This window comes from Suncus etruscus, chromosome 3 (genome assembly GCF_024139225.1).
Source record: "Suncus etruscus isolate mSunEtr1 chromosome 3, mSunEtr1.pri.cur, whole genome shotgun sequence".
NCBI lineage: Eukaryota > Metazoa > Chordata > Mammalia > Eulipotyphla > Soricidae > Suncus > Suncus etruscus.
This window is the reverse complement of record NC_064850.1, coordinates 162,458,435-162,481,490: the sequence shown is the minus strand read 5'-3', so window position 1 is coordinate 162,481,490 and position 23,056 is coordinate 162,458,435. Positions and strand designations below refer to the sequence as shown.

General features: G+C 35.5%; 1 protein-coding gene and 2 non-coding genes across 7 annotated transcripts in view; all 3 read left to right on the top strand.

Moving 5' to 3' along the window:
• Nucleotides 1-23,056, top strand: part of NOL4 (nucleolar protein 4) — a 332,223-nt gene that overhangs the window by 22,387 nt on the left and 286,780 nt on the right. The gene's annotated exons all lie outside the window — the stretch shown is intronic.
• Nucleotides 13,049-13,239, top strand: LOC126005397 (U2 spliceosomal RNA). The gene has a single exon (XR_007494503.1). It is a non-coding gene; the product is annotated as a U2 spliceosomal RNA (small nuclear RNA).
• On the top strand, nt 21,366-21,499 carry LOC126005169 (small nucleolar RNA SNORA51). The gene has a single exon (XR_007494341.1). It is a non-coding gene; the product is annotated as a small nucleolar RNA SNORA51 (small nucleolar RNA).

The following is a 23,056-nucleotide window of genomic DNA, read 5'->3' as shown; positions in this document are numbered from 1 at the left end:
TTGAACAATGACAAATCCTTGACCTCAGATTAAATTTAGATCACCAACCATTGGCAAGAAAGATGAAGGGAATGGAGAGGCAGACAAAAGAAATTATAAAGACAGTGGTGAAAGATTTAGGGTACATTGATGGTGATGGAGTTCACTAAATTGTGCACTTATGACATAAAATTTAACACTATTGTAACATGTTATTAAAATTATAATAGTAAGAAATAAAACGTATTTCTTTAATGATGGAGAACTTACTAGGTGAGTAAATTAGATTTTATAAATATGAAATTTGCTTAGAATCACTAAGAATTTGAGGAGAGAAGAATCCAAAATTAAGGAAATATATCTAACACATAACAAGATCAGTAATAAATATATAACTAGACAAATCATAGTAGAAAACCACAAAGAGAAAGACTACAAAATATTATTGAATGATAATTATGGAAATATTGATTCTGAATAGCAAGAATGGAAACTAGGTCACTCACTTTAAAATGCTGAAGAAACATTTTCATAAAATGTGAAAGAAAATAATTAATAGACAAAAAGTTAATATGTGTATAAGGGATAAGGTGCACATTTTCTTTAAAAAGAAAAAATATTTTTAATTATGTTAAGCATTAAAATTAAAATACATGGTCATGCAATTATTTTGTTATGTATTGTTAATAATAGTATGAAAATTTCAGAATAAATAAAAAATAAAAAATCTATTGTAAAAACGACATTTGAAGTATAAGATAATTGATGGAATTTAAAATAAATCAAGCTTGTTGATCATAGGATTGCTGATATATTATGCTTTTGTTCTAACATTAAAAATAACAAATTTCAAGTAATAAAAGCAAAAATACAAAAATAAGTGGACTAAATCACACTAATCATAGCTCAGGAAAATAACAGCAGAAGATTTTATATATGTGTCCCTTCTCTCTATCATGGATACACACAACCCTACTATAAGGCTTTTCATCTGTTAACTCAAACACACAGGTCTCATCTTAGGCTCTTATCTTTTCTGTTATATGACATATTCTGTCTCATTAGCATTCTTTCTTAGCACTTATCTCACTTTTTGATAGTACATGTGTTAGTGTGGTTATTTAATTAAACTTGTCATTCTCATGAGATAAGTTTCATGAGAGAGGCATAGTTTTAAGAATTTTTCCTACATTTGTAGAGCCCCTGTCATAAAGCAATCACAAACTACGTTGAGTAAAAACTTAGGTTGGACTCAGGAGTTCCAGATCGAGCTACTTCCACAGAGTAAGTCTGGGGTGCCCAGCAGCAGGCTGGCTCAGGGACAGCGGGATCCAGACCAGAACATGGTGGAGTGAAAGGAACACAGCTTTATTGGAGGTGAGGTCTTGTCCCACTGATTATCAGAGCATCAAAAACAGGCTCATGTACCTGCCACTGCTGGAGCCTGCACCATACCCTTTCCCCTCCTGAGCCCAGCCAGGGCCAGCTCCTGCCCAGCATTGAGGCCTAACAGACTGAGGGTCCTTTTTAAGGCAATTGAGTTTCGAAGCCTGGCCGGAAGCCAGTCCTAGGCCCACTGGGTAGTCAAGGCCCTTTCTGGCCATGTGGTTCCCGACACATATCTGCTCCCAGAGCTGGAGGCCATTCCTGTGACTGGAAAAAGTGCAGACATGGGATTTCTCCTGTGTTTGGTAACAAGATAAAAATGGACTGGAGTTGCATTGTCCTACGTGCTAGCCGTCGGTGTCTCACGGCTTGACCCCGCAGCAGTGCACAGGGTTCAACATTTTTGCTGTGTGGTACCTAGGACCCTGAGGCCTACCATGGCAGCAGGAGCAGGAGATGCAAGCTGGACTGTCCCATTGGTTCCAACTGGCAGCTTTACCGATACAGCATTTATTTTTAATTAAATTAAGTTAAATTAAAATGAAGAAAAAAAACAACTATGGCTTTGTTTTTTCATAGTATAGCCCATACATCTGGGTTTAGTATGGACATGTCAAACACTTCTTTTTAACCTCCTCTTGTTGAACTGCAAATGTAGGACCAGATTAGACTTTCTCTGTGAAATGCCATATTTTTATTGTTTTTAAAAGATGAGCTTATTGGTATGAGGTAAAAATTAAGTTTCAGGTATTTTCCTATTTACTTAATTGATTATAGCACTGATATAATCCAGTATATTGAATTTCACTGAAATTTGTCAATTCCCTATTTCATTTTATCATTTTATATCTGAACTTTTTAATTATTGTATTGTAATCTCACACAAATTGAAGTAGTAGATCTACACAAATCTATTATTTCTTTCTTTTCTTTTTTTGTTTTTGGGCCACACCTGGTGATGCTCAGGGGTTACCCCTGGCTATGTGCTCAAAAATTGCTCCTGGCTTGGGATACCATATAGGTTGCCAGGGGAGTGAACTGCGGTCAGTTCTGGGTCAGCTGCATGCAAGGTAAATGCCCTACCATTGTGCTATCTCTCTGGCCCTCACAAATCTATTATTTCAGCCTCATTTTAAAAAGACCAGTTCTTAAAACCTCTGCTTTATCTACATACATACACACACACACGCGCGCGCGCGCACACACACACACACACACACACACACATATACACACACATATCTTTTTGGGTCATACCTGGCAGCACTCAGGGTTACTCCTGGCTCTATGCTCAGAAATCGCTCCTTGCATTCTCGGGGGACCATATGGGATGCTATTCTGCATGCAAGACAAATGCCTTACATCTATGCTAGCTCTCCAGCCCCTATATTTTTAAGGAGTATTTAAGAGATATTAACTGAAAGGTTACTAGAGATTATCTGAAAGTTTTAAAATATATACCATATTCAGGGGCAGAGAGATAGCATGGAGGTAGGGCATCCTTACACGCAGAAGGATGTTGGTTCAAATCCCAGCATCCTATATGTTCCACCAGCCTGCCAGAAGTGATTTCTGAGCATAGAGCCAGGAGTAACCCCTGAGTGCTGCCAGGTGTGACCCAAAAACCAAATTTATATATATACCATATTTTCTAGAATATAAGATGACTGGGCATATAAGACAACCCCCTACTTTTCGTATTAAAATATAGGATTTGAGCTATATTCATCATATAAGACTACCTCTCTTTTAATGAAATGGAAATTAAAAAGGGTAAGAGAATGAGAATAACCCTCAAAGGTTAACAGTATATTTTTAATAAAGCTAGACTTTGGCATGCCAACAATCATTTTACATTTATCATTTGTATTGCGTGACTGTGATGTTTTTAATTGTGGTCTACATTGAGAGCAGGGATAGAGGACTCCTCCAAGAGCGCTGGCTGGGGTGGGACAGATAGAGGCAGACATAGAGCCTCCCCTGTGTCCCATCAAAGCTGAACAACGGAAAGCCACATACCAGGCCCTGGATGAGATGTGGGGCTTGGTAACTCAGCTCCTCTATGTGCCTTGAAAGGAATCAGGACAAGCGGAGGAATGAGTGATGATGCCTGGCAGCTGGATGGGATGAGGCGGTAAGAGGGGGGCGAATCACTCATCCCTGAAGCTAGAGTAAGTTTCAGCATGCCATATATCTGCATATAAGACGACTCCCGACTTTTAAGAAGTTTTTCATGGGTTAAAAAGTCATCTTATATGCTGGAAAAAATGGTACCTATTGATTTAATAAAATCTCCTTAACAAGTGCTGTCAAATTTGTTGTTGTTTTTAGACTACACCTAGCGGTGCTCAAGGTTTTCTCCTGGCCCTAAACTTGGGGATCACTCCTGGTAGGGCTCAAGAGACCATATTTGGATGGCAAAGATCCAGCCAAATTAAGTGAGGGATAACCTTAACTTTTGGAGTATTTTTTCAGCCCTTAAAGAGTATTGTCTAAAAGAAATATTGGAGAACATAGAAAATTTTGTTCAGGCAATACACATAATTAAAATGCAGTTATTCAACTTAAAGAAAATGCTGGTTTTATAAGTGCTTCTAGAAATTTTAAGGGTAGCTTCCAGACATGAATAATAGCTGAGTTAGAGGAAATACGTTAAATTGTTTCAAAGTTCCTCCTGGCTTCTGTAAATGTCAATCTGTCCGTTGCAAGAAAGTGTGCTGCAATTTCATGTTTTACAGTTAACAAAATATGAATAAATCTCAGAGATGTTTGCTTGAGGGCCCACAAATCCCTATTGTGAACTTCTAATCAAAATTCATATTTTACTGACTATGTGCAGTATTATCAACTTCACTCCCAAAGCAGCCCATTTACTTTATTATTTACTGAATTATATTGTGGTCTAAGGCCACTTGGAGGTTCAGACTCGGCACAGTTTAAAATTTGAATGTGTGTTTTCTATCCCAAATAGCTCTGATTAACAATTTTCATAAGATGAGATATTTTCATCCTCTGATTAAAATAATATGATAAAGCCTTTGTAATGTAGGTAACCGCTTAATAATTTTGTGAGTGTTGCTTATGAGCACACACTTAAAGCCTTTGTAATGTAGATAAAAATGCTTGATAATTCTATGGCGGATGCTTAAGTGTATACAACTTAAGTAACCATCTCCTCCTAGCCTTGAGTTCATGTTTCAAATACAATCTATAAATCAGTTTCTGTGTCCAAAGGGAATAATACATGAAATAGTATTTTAAACATAGGTATTTCTACAAGGAATAATTAACACATTTTTCAAACATTAAAAGGGAAAGATATGCCATTTTAATCAGAAAAAGTAAATTATGTTACTGAGTTATTTGAGTCTATGAATACATTTATTTCTTATTTAGTTTATAAAATTATTTTTTCTACTTTCTAAGCTAATTTCTATCCAACTTTCTCATATACTAAAACTATTTGTAAGCTGGGAGGTAATTCTTAAAATAAAAATTGGGGTAAAACTTTATATCTGATGTCAGTATCATTGTTTCACTAAACTGAAGCAATGTTAGTATGGAATTTCAGGCAAGGTGATACCTATTCAAGTCTTAGATACTATTGTTAATATAAAAACTGCATACATTAATCACTTGTAAAACTGGCACGATAGGCCTTTATGTAATGGCAACATAAAAGTTTATTTTGGCCTATGTAGGTAGTTATGTATTAAAAGTCAGCATTCTTTTTGAAAAAAATATAGCATTTATGTTTATAAGTTCAGAATCTCTAGGGAAAACATACCACTGTGCTTTTTAGAAGGGTCAAATCTATCTATGCATCCATAATGTCACACAAATTTGGCCTTTTTTATTAAACATAATTTTTATTTTAATCATAGTGGCTTACATATCATTGACAACAATATTTTAGGTACATATTAACATAAAATCAGGGGAATTCCCATCTCTGAATTGTCCTCCCTCCACCTTCGTTCCCTTCCTTCTTCCCATATCCTCTTCCCTTACCACCGGGGCTGCTAGAATAAGTGGTCCCCTCTGTGCATAGATTACTACTTAGTGGTCTTACACCTATTTGGTCTTGGTACCACCCTTATCCCCCCCCCCAGTTGGGAAGAGGGACTAGATAGTTCAAGTTATGCGGTTTTGTTTGAAGAAGAGAAAAGTAGTAACCTGGAGGAAAAAAAAAAAAGAATAAGATACTCCGGAAATGTGCGGAGTCCTTCTAGAGGCTTTCATCCTTGGTTTGAGAGACGAAGGAGAAAAAGAAGGTGAAGCACCACAATAGTACCTAAAGAACTGTCAAATAAAATATCCAGTGAGCATTCAAAAAAAAAAAAAGAAAAAGAAAAAAAGAAAAAAAAAAGGGTAAGAACCATATAAAAGCCATGGTATTGAGATAAAAAAAAATGTGGCAGAGCACATAAGAAAAGAAAAGAAGAAAATAAATAAATATAAATGGAGACATCCACTTCAATAGCCAAACCACAACAATGAAATCAACAAAAAATAGATAAGTAAATAATAATAAAAAATTGTTTTGTGCTTTTTTTTTCCCTTCCTGCAAATGCACAGTAAATATTGGGGTCATTTGAAAAGGAATTTTCTTTGCCTAAGAGATAAAGTGTTTCTCCACCCTTGAAGTATATTGTCATGGGATTAACTATCGACTCCTTTCAGGTTCATTTACTCTCCTCTTGGTGCTTTTGTGGTATATGGAAGACTTCTGCTCTGTCCTGGGTGATAATATCAGACCTCTGTATCTAGAGGTCTCGGTATCTGCACGAGTCAAGGAGTTGAACTTATGATTATGCCTTTCTTTGTGGATCTAGAAGTTCTGTTTCCTCAGTGTCATTTTAATCTGCCTTCTGTGGTTGGCGGTCCTGGTCTTTGTGCTGATCCTAGGAAGGGGCCTGGGATAGCATCTTCCGTTATGTTTCCAGAGGTCCCCTTCCATTGCAATAGTCTCAGACAGACCTCTGGAACTAGGCATGATAGTTTTTTTGCAGGTCGTAGCTCACAACCCTAGACTAGGGCTTTTTTATTGGTCCCAGGATACATACAGTCTGGCCATGGTTCTGTCAGCCAGTCATCTGTAAATCACAATCTTGGCATTTGGATAGACCAAAGGGTGACAAATCTTCTGTTTTTTACTTATTATTAGCTGGTGAGGTAGGATTACTTGCTCTTAAGTCAAGTTGTTCCTATTTTTTCTCATTGTCAGGGTATCATATTAGGACTGGCACATATTAGGACTAACTTGTTGGTGTCTTAACACTATTAAGGATGTCCCGGTTGGGATTTGTTTCCTGTGGCTGTTGTGAAAAAGTGTTTTGTTTCTATGTCTGTGGTCCAGGGTTCAAGGCTGAACAGTTGGTGTCTAATCACCTGGGGACTAAGTTGGGTCCACGTGACATATTTTCAAGGTGGGAGATACCCCTGTATTGTAAACAAGCATGAGTTCTTATCCCTAATAAATAAGAGCTTGTTTTTCATACGTAAGATTTCCCCTTTTTTTTAGTTTGCCTTTGCAGGGAGAAATGGTGCTACATTATATTGCTGGTGCATTTGAGGGTGGAGAGAGAAGAAAACAAAAACAGGTCTCACACTCAAAAAAGATAAAAATAGAAAAAAATATGTGCTCATATATATATATATATATGAAAATAAAAAAGATTTTTAAGAAATGAAGTAAAAATTAATTAATGGAACAAGGTGATGCAATAAAGTATCTTGCATCTGGGGAAAAGCAGGTAAAGAACTAGTGTAATACGGGTCTTATACTTATGATGGTAGTATAGGTTTCCCCATTGTCTTTAGAGTTTTTCTTTGTGGTATGTGGGTTCCAGGGTGCCTTTTCATCTCCCAATCTGACCTTCTTGAGATTGGCAAAAGATTTGTGGCAGGGAGGACTTGGGAAGAGTTCATGCATTGGGGGATACTTGTAGAGCTAAGTCCGGTTTCAAGTAACAATCCACGTTAGGAAGGATTGGTAAGGAGGACCACGCAGCATGAGTCAGCAGGGGAGTTAGTTGCCTTTTATTGTATGGGGCGAGGTGTGGGTTTGACAGGTTGTCCCTTCGCTTGGGTGCTGGGTACTGGTTCGCTGGGGTAGGAAATCATTCTTGAGGCCTAATGGAATAGGAACTGAGGGTGAAGAGTTTTAATGTGGGGAATCTGGATGGGATTGCGTGGTGAAGGGATAGTCGAATTTTCAAAGGGGTGAAAGGGGAAAGTATATGGGAGGGGCAGGAAAGAAAAGAGAAAAAAATTAAAAAGAAAAGGAGAGAAAAAGAAAAAACAGTAGTGAGAAGAGTAGAGAAAAGAGCGAGAGAATGCTAGTTTGAGTGTGTTCGATGAGTAGAGCCTGTAGTATAAGTCTTTAGGTCACAGTTGCTGCTTCGGTGGTCTGGGTGGTCATGTGCTTCAAGTCCTAAATGAAGGTATTACCTAGGGATAAAGGGTATGTTAAAGAGTTTTATCGGGACATTCTTGTAGTGCAAGCTGGTTAAGGTATCTCGTGTGATTGAGCCCCGAGATGCAATCTTAGTTTGTCCACCCTTTGTATCCAAGAACGCCTGTGGACAGAAAAGCTGAGAGGTTATTTTAAGTATAGAAGGATTAAGGCATTAAAACATATTTTTATGGAATGCTTCCCTTGGAGTCAGTGGTTTCCCATGGTATCCTTTACCTGTAATCCTGTATAAAATCCCTAAAGGCTTATTATGGGCCTTTGTAGTAGAAGGCTGATTACTTACCTGGTCTTTCTATGCTGCTGTTTCTGCTGTTGCTGGTTTTTTGTGGTATAGTGTGTAGTCAAGAGTTTCTGTTGTTCCTCTTTCATGTGTTTTGGGCACTGCTCCCAAGTATATGTTGACTGTTACAGTGTTTGGGGTTTCTAACCTGTTAAACCCTGTTATTTGATTGTTGAGTATTAGTTGTATATAGGGTGTATGTTCTAGGTGTTTCAGAATAGTGCTATCATTTTGTGTTTGTCTTTCATCTTCTGGCTTACTTCATTTAACATAATATGTTCTAGGTCCATCCATGTTGCTGCAAAGTCTGTGATTGTATCATTTCTGACTGCCATGTAGTATTCCATTGTGTATAGATACCACATCTTGATGATCCATTCATCTATTGTTGGACATCGAGGTTGGTTCCAAGACTTGGCTATTATACTGAGTGCTGCGACACATACTTTGGGATGAATATCCTTCCAACTTGGGGTAGATACCTAGGAGAGCAATTGCTGGGTCAAATGGTAGATCAATTCTGCGTTCTTTGAGCACTCTCCAGACTGTTCTCCATAGGTGTTGGACTAGGGGGCATTCCCACCAGCAGTGGATGAGAGTGCCTTTTATGCCGCATCCCCACCAACATAGATTGTTCCTATTATTTTTGATGTGAGCCATCCTCACTGGTGTAAGATGGTACCTCATTGTTGTTTTTATTTGGATTTTCCTAATGACGAGTGAAGGTGAGCATGTTTTCATGTGTTTGTTGGCCATATTTCAGTCTTCCTCAGAGAAGTGTCTATTCATTTCATCTTCCCATTTTTTTATGGCTTTATTTGGTTTTGGGGAGCTCAGCTTTCTGAGTGTTTTGTATATTCTGGATACCAGCCCTTTATCTGATATGATGAGTGAAAAGATTTTTTCCCAGTCAATTAGCTGTAGCTGTCTTCTTGTGTTAAGTATGGTATCTTTTGCCATGCAGAAGCTTTTTAGTTTGATGTAGTCCCATTTGTTTATGCTTGACACTAAAGTTCTTGCCATTGATGCTCCATCCTCAAAGACCTTTTTGATATGTAGGTCTTCGAGTGTTTTACCTATTTTTATTCTCTATAAACTTTATAGGTTTCGGTCTAAGTTCGAGGTCTTTGATCCATTTTGAGTTGATTTTTGTATAAGGAGTGAGGTATGGGTCAATTTTGAATTTCTTGCATGTGGTTTTTCAGTTGTACCAACACTATTTGTTGAAAAGACTTTCTTTGTCCCATTTCGAGTTCTTGGCTCTTTTGTCAAATATCAGTTGACTGTATATTTGGGGGCTTATCTCTGGAAATTCTGTTCTAATCCACTGGTCTGAGGCTCTGTCTTTGTACCAGTACCATGCTGTTTTGATCACTATGGCTTTATAGTATAGCTTCAAGTTAGGTAAGGAGATGCCACCCAGCTTCCTGTTTTTAGTATGTGTTCGGCTATCCTGGGTCTTTTGTGGTTCCAGATAAATTTTATAATTGATTGTTCTAAGTCTTTAAAGAATGATGTCTGAATTTGGATGGGGATTGTGTTAAATCTATATAGGAATTTGGGTAAGATGGTCATTTTGACTATGTTGATTCTACCTACACATGAGCTTGGAATGTTCTTCCATTTCCCAAGATCCTCTTTAATTTTTTTCTGAAGTGTTTTGCCAGGTATAAGTCCTTCATTTCCCTTGTAACTTTGATTCCTAGGTACTTGATGTTTTTTGATACTATTTTAAATGGAGTTGTATTCTTAATCTTTCTCTCTTCTACTTTGTTATTTGTATAGAGAAATGCTACTGTCTTTTGTGTATTGACTTTGTAACCAGCCACTTTGCAATTGTTGCTAGGAGTTTTACTGTGGACTCTAGGGTTTTCCATATATATCATCATGTCATCTACAAAAGAGAAATTTTAATTCCTCTTTCCCTATTTGAATTCCTTTGATTCCCTTCTCTTGTCTGATTGCTATTACTAGGACTTCTAAGACTATGTTGAATAAGTGTGGAGAGAGTGGACATCCTTGCCTAGTTCCTGACCTTAGTGGGAATGCTTTCAGTTTTTCACCATTAAGGATAATGTTAGTTGTGGGCTTTTCATAGATAGCTGTAACTATGTTTGTATCCTAAGGCATGGTCTATTCTGGAGAAGGTTCCATGTGGACTTGAGAAGAATGTGTATTTTGCTTTTTGTGGGTGGAGGGTCCTATATAAATCTATTAACCCCAGTTCTTCTAATTTTTCATTTAGGGCTCTTATTTATTTGTTAGTTTTCGGTCTGGTGGATCTGTCCACTGGTGATAGTGGAGTACTAAGGTCTCCTACTACCATCACATTTCCCTTCATCTTTTTCTCCAGTTTTACAAGTGGTTGCCGTACATATTTTGCTGGCACTGCATTAGGTGTGTATATATTAACCAGCATTAGCACTTCTTGGTCTAGAGTTCCCCTGATCAGTAAGTAGTGGCCCTCTTTGTCTCTGATCACTTTTTTGGGGTTGAATGCAATTTGGTCTGAAATAAGAATGGACATCCCTGATTTTTTTTTATTTCCATTGGCCTGGATAATTGATTTCCATCCTTTTATTCTAAGCCTGTGCCTATCTTGTACTTGTAGGTGTGTTTCTTGTAGGAAGCAAAAATCTGGTTTATATTCTCTAATCCAGTTCTCTATTATGTCTTTTAATGAGAGAGTTTAGTCCATTAACATTTAAGGAGATTATTGACAGAGAGGGCTGTTGTGCAGTTGTGTTGTTTAGGGTGGTTGTTACAATCGGGTTTTGGATTGTATAATTAGTCTCTGAGTAGGTCATTTAGGGTCAGTTTTGTTTGCGCAAATAATGCAAGTTCATTTTTATTTGAGAATGATTTTAATCTTCCCTCCCATATGAATGAGAGTTTTGCTGGATAGTGGACTCTAGGTTGAAAATTTCTTTCATTCTGTTGTTTAAATATATCATTTCACTGTTTTCTTGCTTGAAGTATTTTATATGGGAGATCTGGTTTGATTCTAATGTTCCTTCCTTTGTATGTGAGGGTTTTTTTCTCCCTTATTGCTTTAAGTATGTCACCTTTCTCTTTGTTTCTTACCATTTGAATTACTATGAGTCTTGGAGTTGGTTTGTTAGTGTCTATTTTGTTGGGGACTCTTTTAACCTCCTGGATTTGCTAAGATGTGTCTTTCCAGAGGGTGGAAAAATTTTCCGCTATTATCTCCGTGACTAATTGTTCTTCCTCTTTTTCTGTTTTCTCCCCTTCTGGTATACCTACAATTCTTAGATTGTTTCTATTGTCTTTGTTCATTAAACTCTGGACTTTTACTTCCAGTGCTTTACCTTCTATTTCTTTGTTGGCTTCTTTGTTTTCTTTTGATTGCAGTTTATCTTTGAGTTGTTCTATGTGATTCTTGAGCTGTGCAATTCTGCTCTTCTGGCTTTCTACGGTTTTACAAATTTCTTTTAATTCTGTTTGTATGGAGTCTTTCATATTTTGTAGGAGTTCTTGTTTAAATTGGTTAATTTGTTCATCTATTGATTTATTGTAATCTCTAATCTCTGGCCAGTGTGTCTTTCATTTCTTCTAGCATGGCTCAGAATTTTATTCTCATGGCTGCTTTTAGGTCTTCCTCTCTTGGGTCTGTGCATTTTGGTGGACTTGGGAACTTGTTCTGATTTCTCACCATCTCCCCTGTTGTTAATGTTTTCCTTGATTTACCCATCTTTTTTTGCGTTTATTAGCTTGACTTGGAGTGCCTTCAGGTTTTAGCCCACTTTTGCCACCTGTGGTTGTGGGGCTGGGTCTCTTCTCGGGATGTGGCTCTACGTGAGTATTTTGGGTGATGTCGCTGAGTTTTGGACCTTCCCTCGTCTTCAGTCCAGCCTGACCAATCACCACTCCCTTCAAGCCAGACAGTGCAGGTTCACTCTCTGGCCTGTCCTGGGAGCTCAGGTTCCGCCCTAGTCGGCAACCTCCTGCACTCACTCTGGCCTGTTCCAGGAGTACCAGGTTCCCTTGAATGGCCACTTTCCACTCACTCCAGTCAGAGACCTCCTGCACTCACTCTGGCCTTTTCCAGGAGCTCCGGGTTCCCTTGAAGGTCGCTTTCCACCCACTCCAGTCGGCGGCCTCCTGCACTCAATCTGGCCTGTTCCGGGGGCTTAGGGTTCCCTTGAATGACTGCTTTCTACCCGCTCCAGTCAGTGACCTCCTGCCCAAACTTGGTCTTTTAATTATTTTGCATTAATATAATCAAGATTTACAACTTCTTTTTTTTTATTAGCAGTTGGGTTTTAAAACTGATAAACACTAATTTTGTTAGTTTTTACCTCTCTGGCTCTTTTTAACTTTTAGAAAATATAATTAAAAAGAATATGTAGGTGATGTCAATAATAAAAATGAAATATGCATTTGAGAAAGATAAAGTCGTACTTTATGAATATATTCTATGTTAGTAAAACTATGAGTATTATCTGAAAAGCAACCTTTTAAAATTAATTTCAAATGCTTTAATAGTGTTAGAATTACAAGATATTGATAAATTGTTCGAGACATCTTCATTATAAACAACAAAACTGAATAAATGGGTTGTAGTCAGTTAAATAGCTGTACAAATCATTCATATATTTGCTTGAGTATTTTTTAGTAATTACATGCAAAAATGATCATATCTTTATCAATGAAAGATTACTTAAGATGAGAGTAAGATAAAAAAAAATTTTTTTTTTTCAGTTTTTGGGCCACACCTGGCAGCAATCAGGGGTTACTCCTGGCTCTGCACTACTGCTCAGAAATCACCCCTTGCAGGTTCAGGGGACCGTATGGGATGCTGAATTGAACCTTGGTCATCTTCTGCCAATTGCAAGGCAAACTCCCTACCCCTGGCTGTGCTGTCTATCAGTCCAGCCCCATAACTGTTAAGAAATAACAAAAGCATCGCTTCTAGGCCTTTTGGCTTTGATCAAGTTTAGTATCTGTTCTTATCAGTTTAATATCTGATACGTCGTCTATACGGCGACGATATATTAAATGGATTTTGGGCACTAGGAACTGGAAGAGGAGCTTGCTCCGTCCATTCCACACATTGACCTGGTATTGCAGTACCTCCAGGAACGGTGCACCAAAAAACAAACAAACAAACAAACAAACAAAAAGAAATAACAAAAGTAAAATAACAAAATGTCAATCTTATTTTAATATTTAAATTTTAATATTTAAAATAGTGGGCAGGAGTGATAGCACAGCAGTAGAGCGTTTGCCTTGCATGTGGCTGACCTGGAACACACCCGGATTCCATCCCCAGCTTCCCATATGGTCCCTTGAGCCTGCCAAGTGCTCAGGAGTTACATCCCTGAGCACTGCTGCATGTGCCCCCCCCCAAATAAATTTGAACATAGGCATATGTGTTATTACAAATTACTATACTTTCTCTACTCCAACTAACATAAAATAAATATTAAGAAAAAGTTTTTGATGCCTTTTTTTTTTACTTTTTTTAACTGATATTACACCAATGTAAAGAACTACAAACTTATAATGTAAAGTCTGTTTTTGAAGGTGCCAGCAAAGTCATTTGAAATTTTTTAGATAAAAATCTGACAGATTTAAAATAACATACAAGCTGAATATATTGGAGGGATACATGTTTTATTGTACCACATAATAAACTAGCTCTTAAACAAGCTAGTTATAGCAAATAAAAGTTGTAAACATGAGTATTTGTATGAGAATAGAAGAAGATAAAGAAAATGATTAATAGATGACTTTTGAACAATGTTGATTAAATTAGACAAATAGAAAAGTGACTGAGTCAGAGTAATCTCCTCAGCCGCTCATTCTCTTGGCCCTTCTCAAGTACCAGACTTGCACCTGTAAAGGTTGAATATATTTACATACTTATTTCCCCAGCCTCTGTTGTTGTAAGATAACAGATTCAATACAGATTAAATATGGCCAATGGAATCTAAGTAGAAGCCTTTTGTTGTGAAGTTATAAGAAAGTAATTTTTCTGAATAAGAAAAAAAGATGAAAAATTTCTGCTGGCTCTTCCTGGACTACATCCATATATATTCTGGGACTTCTGAAGACTTCTGAGAAATCTGACAGAGTGGATGACAGAGACCAGGGGGAAGTCCCCATTACCTCATTACCCAATACCTGAGAATCAAATCAAATCTGGAACAATACTGTTTCTGGAAAATTTTATGTTTGAAATATCAATAGTTTTATTTATTTTTGATTTTTAACCACACACAGCTGTACTCAAAGCTTATTCTGGCTTTGTGTTCTAGGACACTCTTCACAGCAATCAGGTCGCCATATGTGGTACTAGGGATTGAAATGGGTCAGCTGGCCACATATTTTGTTTAATATATCAAAATAATATTAAAAGCAAGTGGTTAGTTTATAGCTAGTTGTAGAAACATAGAGATATAAAATGCTGCTGGATGTCTGTGTTCACATGTGTACTTTTCATATTATGTAGTTTATTTTTCCAAACATGTTGAAATCAGAATAAAGAGACTATATTTTAATAGTTTCTAGTTATAGTGAATCCTCAATTGAATCTACAAGAAGTGGATTATAGACACACCTGTATAGATGTTTCCTGTTTATTATGTATTTCTATACATAACATGAAATATTATTATTAACATGTATTTTATACAAACTGTGTGGCATCATTATATAGCCATATTTAAAATAGATGCAGTCGCAGTCATATTTTAAGAACTTGTATTTGGTACCCTGCTGTACTGTGCTGTCAAGCTAAATATTATAGGCTATTCAATAATTTTTATTATTGACTTTATTACTTTTAAATAACATGGGATGTATATAACTCATGGGATCCTTTGTTTCTATATTTTTAATTGTATAAAAGCATCTTTTTGTGGTATACCAGGCCTATATATAAAATAATATCTATAATTGCTCTAAAATACTAAGTGAATTTTATAATATACTTAAATGATTTATATACTTATTTAGAGTAGGCTATATGAAACTGTAAAGCTAAAATTATTGATTTAAACAGTTTTATAACTGTTTTTACATTTTAAATTTTAAACAGTATCTATAAATTTTTTTGGGGGGGCCACACCCGGCGGTGCACAGGGGTTACTCCTGGCTGTCTGTTTAACTCAAAACCTAAAATCCTTCACTATTTTTACATACCTAGGAACACTTTGACTTCTTCCATTCATTTATGAGTATATACTATAAAAAAATCCTAGCATTGTGTGATATTTTAGAAAATAATAAAGCCTACTAACAATTTAAAGAACATATTTTACTCATAACTGGCAATTTTACCTCATCTATAAAGAGCATGTTAGTTTATATAAATATTGAATATATAATAAGATAATTTTACAAAATTTCATAGTTCTTTGAAATTTCTGTAGATGAACATTCGGGACAAATAAAATCTTACCATTTTCCAGTTGTATCAGAATTTTAAAGACTTTTCATTTATATTCCAAGCTTTTATTTGCATGTGATATTACAGATGGCCTCTAGCCAATTTTTTTGAGATAAGATTTCTCAGCTCTATAAATTATGGTGAATGAATATCAGTGTTTGCCTGCTGCTTTAAAATATGAATTTCTAACAAGGCAGGGATGTTGAAATTTATAAACTATCATTATTCAGTGAATCTTAGATACATGTGAATATAAATGCACACACCTACTCTATTTAAAGTATAACCTAAAAGTTCTTCAATATGCACTTTGGATGAGAAAATTTATGAGGCTCTAGCAACAAGATAAAAGATAAACAATACTTAAAATATATTTTCAATTTTAAGCGATTGAGTCTTCTGTTTCAAATATCTAAAACCATATAGAAATTTAAAAAGTTATGTTGAAAGTAAAGAATATAAATAAATATTTGCACTTGGTTGAAATTATTTTAGCCTTAATTGTTTTAGATAACTTATTTCAAGAGTTAACATTAAAATGTAGCAAAATTTATATAAACTTAAAATAAATTTATTAAAGGGAAAATCTTAATTGAGTTTTTGGGTAATTATTACAAGAAATTTTGATTTTTCCAGGAAAATGTTCTTAGTTTTTTGAGTATTGCTTAGCATATAGTAAAAAAAATTTACCAATTTCTAGAGAGTTTAGCTTTGAGAATTAAATTTTATTGCCATATTTTGGGAATCCTGAACTGATATTAACATATTAGGAAGTCATAATACTTAATATCACATTTTATTTAGAATTATAAAGTAATCAAGATACCACTACACCATAAAATTGCATAAAATTTTTTAAATGGTATAAATCCTAAACCATTGTTAGTGCCAAGTATTTACAAAGGTATGGAGTAACATGGATTCTTACTCATTGTAATTGGGAAAGCAGAAATGATACTTAGGATATACTTTGACAGTGTCTTATAAAACAAAATATCATTCAAATCCATAATTGTGTGCTTTGGTATTTAACAAAATGGATTTAAAACTGTCTACACACACCATGAGAATATTTATAGTAGCTTATTTATAGTTGCCCAAACCTGGGTGGAAGCAAGATGTTCTTCAGTGAAAGAATAAATAAATGTGTACAGACAGTAGACTATTATTCAGTGCTATTATGAAATGAGCTGTCAAGCTACATAATGACACAGAGGAGTCTTAACTGCACATTACTAAATGCAAGAAGGCAATTAGAAAGACTATCAAATATTGATTTTAACAGCATGTTACCCTGGTAAGTACTGCAAGATGGAAGTGATTTTATTTCAATTTTAATATTTTATTTTGAACTATTTTTAAAAAACATTTTTATTGAGATTCTAGCTTACAATATTATTAATAATGGTCTATAATTCTGACACCACACCCATAACCAATATACCCATTTCTCTCTCTTAAGGACCCCTAAACCCTCTCTCTTCTTACAATAACTCGATTATATGAATAAGTTCTCCCTTTATGTTGCCTTTGAACCCTTGCTGATATCTTGCTGTGTATCTTTGAGTTCCACACATGAGAGAGATCATTCTACAATCCATCTCTTTCTGATTACAGTCAGTATGATATCCTCAGATTCCATAGGATGGAAACTTTACAGGATCATTTGTTGCCCGGGCTTAGAAAAGGTCAAGTACAAAGAATATTTATAGCAAAAAAATTTCTTTAATATTGATGAGTATGATTCAACATTTGTACAAATGCTTAAGAGTATACAATATTTTGAGTCAAACATAATGTAAACTATGGGCCCTGAGTGACCGTAGATTTTATAGTATGGTATGGTAGTTGATAATAAAATAAATAAAATAAAATAAAATAAAATAAAATTGTACAGAGGGCAGAGAGTATACAGAAAACTTCCATTTTCCATTCAATTTTCTGTGAATTACAGACCACTATACTATAAACAGTATTTAAAAATAAAGATTTGGGGCTGGAGAGATAATACAGCAAATATGGTACTTGCCTTGCACACTGCTGACCTAGGTTTAATCCCTGGCACACTATATGTTCCCTAAAACTCACCAAGAGTGATCCTTGAGTTCAGAGACAGAGAGAGAGCAAGAGAAAAAAGAAATGAAAATAAAGAGAAAGAAAGTAGGGAGGGAAAAGAAAGAGAAAGGAAGGAAGGAAGGAAGAGGAAGGAAGGAAGGAAGGAAGGAAGGAAGGAAGGAAGGAAGGAAAGAAGGAAGGAAGGAAGGAAGGAAGGAGGGAGGGAGAGAGGGGAGGGGAGGTGAGAGGAAGGGAGGGAGGGAGGGGAGGGGAAGGGAGGGAGGAAGGAAGGAAGGAAGGAAGAAAAGAAAAGAGAAAGAAAGAAAGAAAGAAAGAAAGAAAGAAAGAAAGAAAGAAAGAAAGAAAGAAGAAAGAAAGAAAGAAAGAAAGAAAGAAAGAAGAGAAGGAAGGAGGAAGGAGAAGGAAGGAAGGAAGGAAGGAAGGAAGGAAGGAAGAAGAAAGAAAGAAAGAAAGAAAGAAAGAAAGAAAGAAAGAAAGAAAGAAAGAAAGAAAGAAAGAAAGAAAGAAAGAAAGAAAGAAAGAGAAGCAAGAAAGAAAGAGAAGCAAGAAAGAAAAAGAAGAAAAGAAAGAAGCAAGAAAGAAAATTTGGGGAGATTGGAGAGAGAGAGCACAGGAATTACAATGAAAGTATAATAGGTTTAATCTGTTACATGACACAGCATAGTATCCTAAACAATACTGGGCACAGATCTGAGCTACACTTCAAACTTAAACTGGCTTGATCCTAGAGATTCCTAATCACTGCAAGTGCGTTTTAGAAACCCCTGTCGTTGCAGGATCCTAATAATCTGCACCCTACATTGCACTTACAAGATCATTGACCAAAGATTACTAGGAGGGTCCCTAGACACCTTGTACTTTACTTGGGATGGTCAGCCCCCAAAAGCAGTATCTTCCAATTTTTATTGAATAAATCGATAGTACTTTTAGTGGTACCCAACCTCATGATTGAAAATATTTGCTTTCAGATACCCAAAAGACTAGTGAGTGTTTCCTAAGACGAAATCTTTGACTTTTTATAAACATGTTAGGCTATCAATAGTCCTCAGGCAGTTCTGTTTTCCAGATGATAAAGGGATGAAACATATACTGAAATAGATTTAATAAATAGGATGTGCAAAGCTAATTATTATGCTATCATGAGATGTAATTGAAGTTTCAGTAATGGTTTGTAACTATAAGGGTGTCATTGATCTTGGCTAACAGCCAATAAGCTGGCTACAATTGGTCTAGAGTGCTTTTCATACAATAATTTATATTTTTGAAAATTGTATATTTTTGTACTACTATAATGAGTTTCCAAAAGTAGATAAATGAAATAAAAGGATTCATTTATGTATAAAAACAAAAGTATCATAAACAATATAATTTCACATGAACACATATAAATGTATATGAAATTTAGCCCCAAAAGTTCCATAGAAAATAAGATTATGAAACTGAAAATTAGATTTTGACTGTTTATCTTCACTTTTAACAAATTTATATTAATAAAGCTATCAAATAATACTTAACATTATGAAAAAATTTTATTTTTGAGAAATAAAGGTATCTGGTAACATAAGCAAAATTGTTATGTATAGTTTTATAAACTATATGTGTAATATAAAAAGTAATGGGCAATGTTTTCTTTGATCAAAAGACTCATTTGTAATATCTTATTAAATATATCGGGTAAATTAAAATCTGAATCACAGATGATCTTATGAGTCTTTGACTCAGTGTAAAGGAATCTCTGCCGGAGTGATGGCGCAGTGGTAGGGCGTTTGCCTTGCACTCCTCTGACCCAGGACGGACCATGATTCTATCACTGGCATCCCATATGGTTCCCCAAGCCAGGAGCGATCTCTGAGTGCAAAGCCAGGAGTAACCCCTGAATGTCACTGGATGTGGCAAAAACAAAACAAAACAAAAACCCAGCAGCAACAACAACAAAAACTTTAAAGGAATCTCTGTATCCTTAATGAAATAGAAACCTATTCTATAAAGAGAAAGATCAAGAAATTATTTGTTGACATAAAGGCAAACTTTTTGGGAAAAGACATAGTCATAGAACATAATTTGGGTTTTAATAGAATACAATTTGGGTTCAAATAGCTGTAATTTTTAGGATCTCATGATGAGTTAGAAGTACTTAATCTTGCATACATGTTTAATTTTTCTGAAGGTTTTTTTTTTTTAAATAGTATTTTGTTAGTTATCTTTTAAGTCCTTACATGGCATATGACACTTTCTTGGTATGAAACAAAATTCTAGGTTGCCTCAGTCTTTTATCTAAATTTCAAATTCCTGGAGAGGAGAACAGTTAGGCGAAGTTCTGTAGGAATAGATTATTTGCTGTGTTATACTTCCCAAATTTTTGGTGATTTTTCTATGAATCAGAGGTTCATAGAAAAAAATCAGATTTTTCTATGAATCAGAGATAACAATAACACCACTATAAGCTAAAAGATTAAAATATTGATGCTATTAATAGTGTTATTCATGTTAATAAGTAATTGAAGATCACACAACATTTTTGGTTGGGAGGACACACCCACAGAAGCTTTGGGGTTACTCTTAGCTCTTCTCAGGAATCATTCCTGATGATGCTCAGGGAACCATATGGTATGGTGGAATAGAACTCTGGTCAACCATGTGCAAGGAAAATACCTTACCATTACTCGCTGTACTATTTCTCCAGTCCCATCACCTGAATTTCTTTATATTCATAAAAGTTGCTATATGTTAAAACAAAAAATATTTCTACTATGCTATTTTTCCATATAATATATTTTATCAATTGCTCATATGACTTTGTTTCCAAGAGCTTTTTCTTATGTTCATTTTATTCTTTTACTATATATTTCTTTGTTATTTTCTTAAAGGTTGCAATATTTTCTTATGTTTCATTTTTCCTTTTTCTCTATATTTCTTAGTTACTTTTTTTTTACAAGATGCTAGAGTATAGTCTTGAAAGAACATACACTAAGATAATTTTACTGTTATTTAAAACCTTGGCTCCAAGGATGTACTTTGTTGTTATTGCCACAAATCATGTCTTTAAATTGCACAATAATTCATACAGGTTTATAATTACTAATTTTTTGATTTTTAAAATTAATGGAGGAAGAAAAAATGTAAATAAGAGATTTTTGGTTCTCCTTTTAAGTTCTTTTTTTTATTTGTCTGTAATTTTTACTGTGCCCAAACTCTTTAGTTCTTCATTGGATTCAAGTTACATCTACCAGGGGTCTCAAACTCGCTGCCCGCGGGCTGCAAACTGCCCTCAGTACATTTTGTTTTAGTTGTTTGGGTCACCCCCTCAATATTCAAGGCTTACTACTGACTTTGCACTCAAGGATCACCCCAACTTTGCCTCCTGTGGCCCCCAGAAAAATGGAGTTTGAGACCACTGATTCTAGTCAGAGGGAGAGAGATAAACACAGAATGAATGGTCTCATCTATGGATTTTGAAAAAAATGAAAAACATTTATATAATTTTTCTCAGAGACAAAATAGAGGATTGGAGGGTCCAGCTCCTGACATGAAGCTCACCACAGAGATTGTTGGGTGCAGTCACAGAAATAATTACACTGAGAACTATCATAACAAAATGTGACTGAATGAGAGTAGAAAGCCTGTCTAGAGTACAGGCCGGTGTGGGGTGGGGAGGAAGGACACTTGGGATATTGGTCATGGGAATGTTGCACTGGTGAAGGATTTATATACATATATATATATATATTAAAAATCAACAAAAAAAAAGATAAGGCCTCCCAATTCTTACCACAGGCTGTGTTCTTTACACTGACTGTATAGAAAGAGGAGGTACAATAAATGCACCGCAGATACACCTCAACCCAGGCCCTTTGCCTGGTCTGTATTGTGAATTGGGGGGAGGAGTTACATCTAGTTTTCTCTCACTACAGTTTCAAAAGCTCTTTTGAGTAGACTTTTAGGCCACACATACTAGAAAGAATAAAAAACTATATTTTATCTAGGAAATTTTTTATTGATGCTTTTGGAGAGATAGTTTAGTTTTGGAGGGATATTTTAGAAATAAAATATTTGCTGTTTTATATTTAGCTCTTTGTCTATAAATGGTTTCTGACCTCACCTGTCTAGTGATGGACAGGGATTATCCCTGGCTCTGTGCCCATGGGCCATTCCAGGAAGCTTGTGTGACCATATGTGATGTTGGGATTGAACCCGAGTTGACTATGTGCAAGGAGCGCAACTCCAACACTGTATTATTTCTAAGGCCATCCCTTCCTGATTTATAGCAACTGCTTTCTGTATCCTATTCTGATGTTAATTACATTATTGAGGATAAGCATAAAAGTTTATATTGTCACTTACACAACTCTCTCTTGGACTTTGGTTGCCCCATAGTTTAGTAAGGTATACAGTTTTCCCCACAGATTAGTGGTTTATAGGTTTTAGTACATTTGGTTTCTCATTAAAAGGGCTGGAGTGATGATAGTATTCTGGCTAGAATATTTGACTTGCATGCATGTACTGGGATTGAATTCCCAGTAGCAAATATGGTCCTCCAAGACTGCCCAAAGTGAATCTCGAGTACAGAGCCAGAAGTAAGCTCTGTGCACCTCCAGGTGTGGTCCCAAAGCAAATCAAAAACAAAGTGCCATATACTGAGTTTCTCAAACAATACTAATATATATTTCTCAGGTAGTAAAGCACAAGGCAAACCTAGGTTTGATCACTCACTTAAGGAGTAATTTCTGATCACAGAACTAGAAGTAACCCCTAAGCATCATCAGATATAACCTCCAAAACACACCTAGAAAAAAAGAAAGGAAAGGAATATTTCTCACTTTCATGAAACTAGGAGTGAGGTACTAGCATGATCAGTTTCTGGTAAGAGCACTTTTCCTTGATTGTAGATGACCATGTTTTCTGTCTTCACCTGTTGGTAACAAAACACAGACTGGTAGTTATCCTAATAAAAAAATCCACTACATAATTTTACTCTCATTTTCTTTCTCTACAGATAAGATTTTAAAGGTCCCATCTCTAGATACCATCAAATTCTGGTTTAGGCTTTCAAAATAAGGATTTGAGGCCAGTATAAAGTTTATAGCACTATGTAACCCTCTGTGCATTTAATTGATTTTGAGTTCAGTCAGTTTTCTGAATGTGCACATTCAGTTTGTCATAGTATTTGTTAAGTTTCCTTACATTATTTTTGCAAATGTTCCTTGTTCTTATAGATCTTAATCAGATATTCACATTTTGTACTTGCCCTCCTGTATTCTTCATGATATCTCTTAGGTTTTTAAGGTTCACTATTTTCATTTTTCTTCTCATAATGGATGTGCTCAATTAAATTTATCTTGGATTTTTCTTTTGCTACATAATTAGCTTCTGTCTTTTAACATCTACATTTTTACTGCCGAACTACTATAAAGAGCTATTTATTTCAATAATTCCACTTAACCAA